Source organism: Punica granatum, chromosome 1 (genome assembly GCF_007655135.1).
Source record: "Punica granatum isolate Tunisia-2019 chromosome 1, ASM765513v2, whole genome shotgun sequence".
NCBI classification, from domain to species: Eukaryota; Viridiplantae; Streptophyta; class Magnoliopsida; order Myrtales; family Lythraceae; genus Punica; species Punica granatum.
The window spans coordinates 38,035,656-38,043,937 of record NC_045127.1 but is presented as its reverse complement, the minus strand read 5'-3'; positions in this window follow the sequence as shown (position 1 = coordinate 38,043,937).

Sequence of the window (8,282 nt, the reverse complement as noted above, 5' to 3'; positions counted from 1 at the left end):
TATAGCCATGGGGTCGCATTGCCTTGCGACAAGTTCCGACGGTACCGTGACCCGTATACCTCAAACAAATTATCTGTTCATTCACATATCATATCTCATTAGTGGGGGCCGCCCATTAACCTCTAGCGGTAAGAGTTGACCTTCATTTATATTCCGCCGGTCCAGCGGCTGATCATGCCCTTACTTATATTCCGCCGGGTCCAGCGACCGATCAGATCCCTATTTGTATTCCGCCGGGTCCAGCGGCCGATCTAATCCCTATTTATATTCCGTCGGGTTCGGCTGCCGATCAGGCCCCTTTTATAATCCGCCAGGTCCAGCAGTCCCATGGCTATAGTCCAACAATCATAATCAAACTCAGCATGCACATCAACTATGTTCGGCAATCATTCAGCCACGATCACCTCTATAACCATACATATATATATATATATACATATATGTATATATATATATTATCATTTTACAATGGAAGAAAGTACTCACGAAGACCCCTGAAATGACAACTTAATGAGTCGAGCCTTCCGGAGGTATAACCTCAGTCTCCCCAGCCCCTATTCAGTTCAAGCACAAAGATTAGATAATATATTAAATAAGAGTGAAATTATACATCAGTTAAATCACCATGTTACTTCATCGATATAGCTATAATGTAAGACGTTTATAATTAACAATGCTCCTTCCCTATCTCTTCCGATTCCTACCTAACTCTTTTAATGGGGCACAATGCAATTGGTATAGACATGCATTACTCAAATCACATCTACTTGCCTCATATATACATATAGGCTATTCATTTCAGATAACACATTGAAGGTACTTGGGGCAAGCATAACAAGATATAGAAATAACACTTCAAGTGGCCCCGAGGTTAACGATACAGGAATCATAAACAACAAAGGCTAAATTTCCTCAAGCCTAGAGTCAGCTAATTTCCCTTCTCTAATCCATAGCTAGTTCAAAGAGTGGAATATATGCATATATATACATATGTACACACACTTGCCTACATCTATATATATATATATATAGATTTTCAGAAGGGCATAGCTATATGTATTAGAAACCTCCTAACTCAACTAAGAAATTTGCCCCCTGCCTTACAACCGAATTATTTAGCTTATATAAGTGACCAACTCATTCCAAAACAACATGAGATTAACTCCAAAAATGTCCAATTCAACCTATATCAGCTAGGAAAACTAACTAAATTCCCTTAAACTAACCTTTTGAAACTTGATCAGCTAAGATGGATGCAAGAAGAGCCACAAACTATGTACAACATAGTGAATATGAATGTTTAAATCATAGACAATCAACTTACTAATCAATACTCCAAACTTAGTATTCTTCCTCATCTTCTTCTCCAAGAATTTTCTCAACTCAGTTAAGTTCTCTCTCTCTCTCTCTCTCTTCTGGTTCATTTTCGTTTTCTCTCAGCTAGGGATAGAGCAAGGGAGGGTATGGCTTAAATAAGGAAGAAAGAAAAAAAAAGGTGGTCAAAGATGGTCAAAGGCGGTGGGAAGAAAAGGGCTGCTGAAGAGAAGGCCACTTGGCCCATTCTACACTCATCTCTATCTGACTTCTCACTTTTTTCGTTTTTTTTCCCTATAGATAAAGATCCAGCCACAAGTTGTGGTATATTATATACGTGTAAAGATCCAGCCACAAATTATGGTATATTATATACATGTATGTTATGTAACCATGCATGTGGATATGGATATGGATATGTGTGCCTATATATGTGCATTTGGTAAAGACTGGTCTCACAGAAAATGCTTTGTTTAATCAGAAATGCGGTGTTTAATGAAATGGCGATATTTAATGAAAATGTGATGCTTTGCTTAATGAAAATGTGTGTTGCTTAATCGAAAATGCGGTGTTTAATTGAAAGTGCGATGCATTGTTTAAAGAAAAGTGCGTTGCTTAATCAAAAATGCGGTGTTTAATTGAAAGTGCAATGCGTAACGAAAGTGTGGAGCTTAATGAAAAGTGCGGTGCATTGTTTAATTGAAAGTGCGATGCTTAATCAAAAGTGCGATGTTTAATGAAAAATGCATTGCTTAAAGAAAATGTGTTCGCAAGAGGCACGGGTGTCTGCCCGGTGAGTTGCGTGATGCACGGGTGCTTGCCCGACGGGTTGCAATATGAATGGGCGCATTGCCCAGTGGATTGCGTGGTGCACGGGCGCTTGCCTCGCGAGTTTGCAATGTGCATGGGTGCATTGCCCTGTGGATTGTGGGGTGCACGGGAGCTTGCCCAGCGGGTTTGCAATATGCACAGGCGCATACCTTGTGGATTGCGGGGTGCACGGGTGCTTGCCCGGCGGGTTTGCAATATGCACGGGCGCATACCTGATGGACTTGCAAAGATCACGGGCGCTTGCCCGACGAATTTGCAATGTGCACAGGCGCTTACCCCAAGGACATGCAGGATGCACGGGCTCTTGCCCGGCGAATTGCATTGCTTAAAGAAAGATGCATTGCATTACTTAATGAAAAAGTGCTTTGTTTAATGAAAAATGCATTGCTTAATGAAAATGTGTTTGCTTAATGAAAATGTGCATTGCTTAATTAAAATGTGCTTGCTTAATGAAAATGAGCTTACTTAATGAAAATGTGCATTGTTTAATGAAAATGTGCAAAGTGTGGAAGGAATCATTGTGCTTCGCTCAACGTTGAGCCTGTCTGTGTTGCAAACAATGCTGTGACATAGTGCTTCATTTCTTGTCATCTGATTGTAATGCCACTGAGTGCATGGAGTGCTATCTTGAAGGTTTCTCCTCCGATTAAGGCTATAGTGATGTGAGTGTGAAACCCGAATGCAATGAAGCTGGTGCGAAACCCTGACTGCGATGGAGTGGGTGTGAAACTCGAATGCAGTGGAGTGGGTGTGAAACCCGACTACGGTGAAGCGGGTGTAAAACCCTGACTGCGGTGGTGTGGGTGTGAAACTCTGGGTGTAAAACCCGAATGCAGTGAAGCGGGTGTGAAACTAATGCGGCAAAAGACGTGGCAAATTGGTATCTCGAGAAAAATAGGTTCTGAATAAAATTGAGTTTTTTTGGATGAATAAAATTTTGAGAGAACATTTTCTCTATTTTCCTAAATTCGGCATTGATTGAATCAACGAATTTGATGTCTATTCCCTAGTATTCGTAGAATCAACAAGTTATAGAAGATTGTTTTCTGGCATTCGTGCGCGAATCAATATATTACAATTGTTCTTTAGTTTCGCTACGTCAGTTGGTATCAGAGCCTCCGATTTGATCTGGAACAACCATGCCACCCAGGAGAAGGGATCGTGTGGATGATGTTCTTGACCGTGACAACCTGCGACATCTGGAACAGAGGATGGAGCAAATCATGAATTAGAGGATGGATTGTATGATGGAGCAGCTAACACAGAGGATGGTTGCACTTATAGGGAACCAGAATCGGGAAAACCCTAATCCAAACCCTAACCCTAATCCTGATCAAGAGGAATCTAGCAAGGAGTCGGAGAGAGAGAATTATTTTACGAATATATTTATCGAAGAGGGTTCGTCTGATGATGCACTTTTTTTAGCGGGAGGCGATGGAGAGCCCGAGTTCGACGAGGATGATTATGATGAAGACGACAAGGAGGCTGATGCGGTTTGGGAGGCCATCGACAAGAGGATGGACTCGCAAAGAAAAGATAGGAGGGAGGCGAGGCTGAAATAGGAAATTGAGAAGTACCGTGCCTCGAATCAACAGATGAGGACGAGGATGTCAGATGTCTCTATCGAACCAATCAATGCGGCATAGTATTTTGAGTCAGAATTTTTTCCAATCATCCGTTCTGGAGTATGGGCTAACTTCTGTAACCGATCAAGTTTGGAAGATGTGTATGTTTGTGTGGATAATTTTATCTCTGGACTCCTAGGGCAAATTCGAGGGCAAATTCTCTCCACCCAAGGGAGAATGATGTGGCAGAAGGAGTGGCAAATTGGTATCTCAAGAAAAATAGGTTTTGACGACCCTATCTCGAGGGAAACGGTCTCTAGAGCAAAACTCACAGCCTTAGGCTGTGAAAAGACGAGATTTAGGTCGAATTTCATCGTTTAGGGCCTCAAACGAGCATTTTTATGTTATTTGGGCATTTTTGTAATTTTAGAAAAAGTTTGTCTTTCGTGCAATTTAGGCTTTTTTAATTCTATTTAAGCATTGTAAAACCCTAGGGTTAAGAGAGTAGTTTTTGGATTATCAATCAAAATTGGAGCTTTCGTGCTCTTTGTCCAATTCTTGGATTGTTTGAATTGGATGCCAATTTCCTAGGAATTCAAAGAATCAATAGGGATTGAAGGTCGTAGTTCTGGTATTCTACGGAATCAACGGGTCTGCGATAGGTTACTCGCGTGTACGCTGAGTCAGAAACCTTGACTGCGGTGGAGGGGGTGTGAAACCCGAATGCAGTAGGGTGGGTGTAAAACCCGAATGCAGTGGAGCGGGTGTGAAACCCTGACTGCGGTGGAGTGGGTGTGAAACCCGAATGTAGTGGAGGGGGTGTGAAACCCGAATGCAGTGGAGCGGGTGTGAAACCCTGACTGCAGTGGTGTGGGTGTGAAACCGGAATGCAGTGGAGCCGGTGTGAAACCCTGACTGCAGTGGTGTAGGTGTGAAACCCAAATGTAGTGGAGTGGGTGTGAAATCCTTATTGTAATGGTGTTGGTGTGAAACCCGAATGTAGTGGAGCGGATGTGAAACTCTGATTGCAATGGTGTGGGTGTGAAACCCGAATGTAGTGGAGCGAGTGCGAAGCCCTAACGGCAGTGGAATGGGGCGGATGCTACCCCGAGAATTCTAATTCGTCGAAGATCGACGTTGTTGCTGGAACAGTTTCGCCTTGCTGAAGGCTGGCTTTGTTGCTTGAGCTATTGTGCTTTCGCTGGCGATGCCCCAGCTATGTGATGAAGGATTTTGCTTTGCGGGATGCTGTGCGATGAGGGACTCGAGCTCTAGGGTGGAACGCCTACGTATCCCGAGTGGTCGAGAGTCAGAGTACGCCGTAGTTCTTGTTGTTTTTGTACATGTGATCTTGGTATTACTAGTAAATCATGTGATAAATACTAATAAGACGTAGGCACATGCAAGCAGCAAAGGGAGTGTTGTTGCGATGCACAGATCTCCAGTCTCGGGTCACCTAAGCGACCTGTGAAGAATTTTGCTTTGACAGTGCAGATGGATGCCGCTCTCGGAGGCCTAGATGCAAGGCCTCTAGGGGCTCCCGTTAGTTATGTATGGGCATATCGAGACGTCCCCGATGATGCCCTAGCAGCTTTATCGGTTGTTTTACACGCCTATCGGCTTTGAACCCTTCTCAATCGGGTACCATAGGGCGGCTGCATTTGCAACCCGCTTGGGGATTTCCATCCAGATTTGGTTAGACTCGGTCTGACCATTTCCGAAGCGTTAAGACTAGACCCTGCAGAGAAATGTCTGGAGTCTTGGCATCGTGGTAGCCGATTGACGGGTGGTTGTGACCCATTTGAAGTTATGCAAAGACAAAGAGAAAAGAGAAAGCTTGGGGAGCATGTTGACCTAGGCTAAAAGGATACACGGGTTCACGCCTACAGTGAGATGTACCTTCTTTTTCCTCAGTCCTTCTGTTGTGTAGGCTGTACCGAACTGCTTGGACGACGTGCTCAGTTGCCCACTGTGTATGAAGACGAATCTGCGGTTGATGATTGAGCTATGTAGGAGAACTGATTGGGGATCGTATTGGAGTAGATAACCTAGCCACTTCCCTTGGGGATCCCTAGTTCGTATGATGTGCGAAGGACTAGGGGGTCATTTTATTTATCTATCGTTTTACTCTCCTTTTGCTACGGTCACCCACCTTGGGGCTGCACCTTTCAACCTAAAGGGGACAAGCTCTCCTTTTGCCACAGTCACCCACCTCAGGGCCGCACCTCTCAACCTAAAGGGGACAAGCTCTCATTTTGCAACGGTCACCCACCTCGGGGCCGTGCCTCTCTTTTGCCCTAGCTTTTGCCTAGGTCGACCCCTTAAAAGGGGTTTTAGACCTAACAGACTCAATTCTTTTATCTCTCGAGTTTGCAAGGGTGAAGGATTCGAAGGATTCGACCTCCGAGTGCGTTGTGTTTTGCCTCCGTCGAGGAGTTGTTCTACTGCTCCCCTTTTTGTCGGGGTTTGTTGATTTCTCTGGATTGGCGGCGCCGATGCTTTTGGTGAACATCGGCATTGCCTTGCTTCCCTTGTTGACGGATTTTTCCCACTTCTTTTCTCTTTTTTTTCATTGGCAGGTTTTTTCCGTTTCTTTTCGCTTTGTCTTTTTCTTTTGCAGCTGGGGTTTATTTTGTGCCCTATGTATTTGCTTAAGACTCCTCAAATTTGCATTACCGAGGCCATTTTGGTGTGCTTCGCCTCGTGGAGACTTATTGTGTGTTGCTAGCCCTATTTTGTGAGTACTGGCTTTCTTGGAAGTTTGACTGTTGTGCACTCGGAAGCCGAACTTCGTGTCATTTGCCCTTGCAAACTTTACAGATGATCTCCTCTATCGTCTAGAAGAAGGAAAATGCATAGTTGCCCTAGGGAATCAGTGGTCGGGGTTGTCCTGGTGCCTGTTGTGGAAGAGGTCTGGTCTTGATGCAAATGACCGGGAGCGTCCCAACGTCGCTTGTTGGAGTGACCCACTATGGCGACCTCGAGGTGAACTTCAACCAGGGAGACCTCAGTGTACGTTGCTTGCCGAGGTTGTATTGGCGCGAACTTCAACCAGGGATGCCCTAGTGTACGTCGCTTAGAAACGCTTATCGCGGGTGGATGATGTCCGAGGTGGTCTCGATGCTAGCGTTGAATGCGAATGCCCCGATCTTCATTGTCGATGTGACCCGTGGTGGGCGGCTTGTGCAATCGTCCCCCCTGACCGTCTCATGTCGTCAATGTCAATTGAAATGGTTGCGTTGATGGTATACGGTTTGCTCAGTTGCTTTTGTCTTTAGCTTCGTAGGGGGTACCTCCGTGCCGAGCCCCTTCCCTGTCAAAGTATAAGGGAAGAGGCTCGAGAGGAGTTCTCGAAAAGGCGTGAGCTCGTGCATCACTCTTCCCCTATGACCGGCGTGTCCCTATGAAAGATGACAAAGAATATGATGTATTAGGCGATTATGTAGTGGAATATGCAGTAAGAAATATGGGGTGGACCCATGGGAAAATTCCTTTCTGTCTAGGGCGCGACCCATGGGGTGTCGCGTGCGGATGACATTTGTTTCCGAGAATCTGGACATCACTACTCTGGAGTGATTAGACCGTGACCGGGGGCCACATAAGCATGTTTTCCCTGGTTGCGAGTAGGTATGAGCAATCATCCTAGCGGAGGCTCAAGGAGCCAGGTCCCTTGATGACAGGCGAGTCGAACAGGTCTGATAGAACTAATAGGGCATCGCTAGAACTGTCCTAATGTCCTTTTTGAAGGGCTTGTTCTAGTCGGGAGCCCATTTGTGGGAATGCATTTAAATTAAAGCAAAAGAGAGTTTAAAGAAGACCGTGCGTATTGCTCTAGTGTTTAGTCGGCGGCAACGGTAGAGGGCGGGTGAGACCCATTCTCCAGTCGAAGGTGCGACCATGCAAATGACTTTCGCGGAGTATAGGATGGGCCATACTCTGTTTGTTGAAACAGTTGCTTACGATCTTTTTGGATGGAGGGTGGGAACTCAGTATTGAAATCCCAAGGAGCTGGATGAGTGACGTTTGTTGTCTCAATTGTGGTCGTTCAGTATTCAGGCTGCTTTCTTATTGTGGATTTCCAGCAATGGGAAAAGGAAACAATGAAGGAGCATGAATTGTCCGGAATTTCAATTCAAGGGTGTAGGGAAACGAACTGACCCGGTAGGCGTCGTGCGAATATGCTGAGAAACGTGCATTGATACCCTTAGCTTGCATGCATGGGCTGGTGTGAACATGCTTGCACATGTGTAAGGCGAGCTTAATCGCTGGTAGATGCGCGAGGTCATGTGGAGAAATGTGCGTCCGATCACGCGGTGACGCTCTCTATCAGGAAGAAGTCAGTGTTGGTTAGTCTCGCCTGGAAAGGTGGGTCGGCCCTCGGTCCACGGCTCGCCTTGCCATGGAGGAAAGGTGAAGGTCGTAGGTGGCCTACCCGTGAAGGTTGGCACGACTCGACTGTTGTGCAAGGTGAGTGGCTGGGATGAGCGGCCTCTGGTCACAGCACGTCTCGCCATAGAGAGGTGAAGACCGCGGGTGGTCTACTCGCGAAGGTGGACACAACTCGCCCGTTGC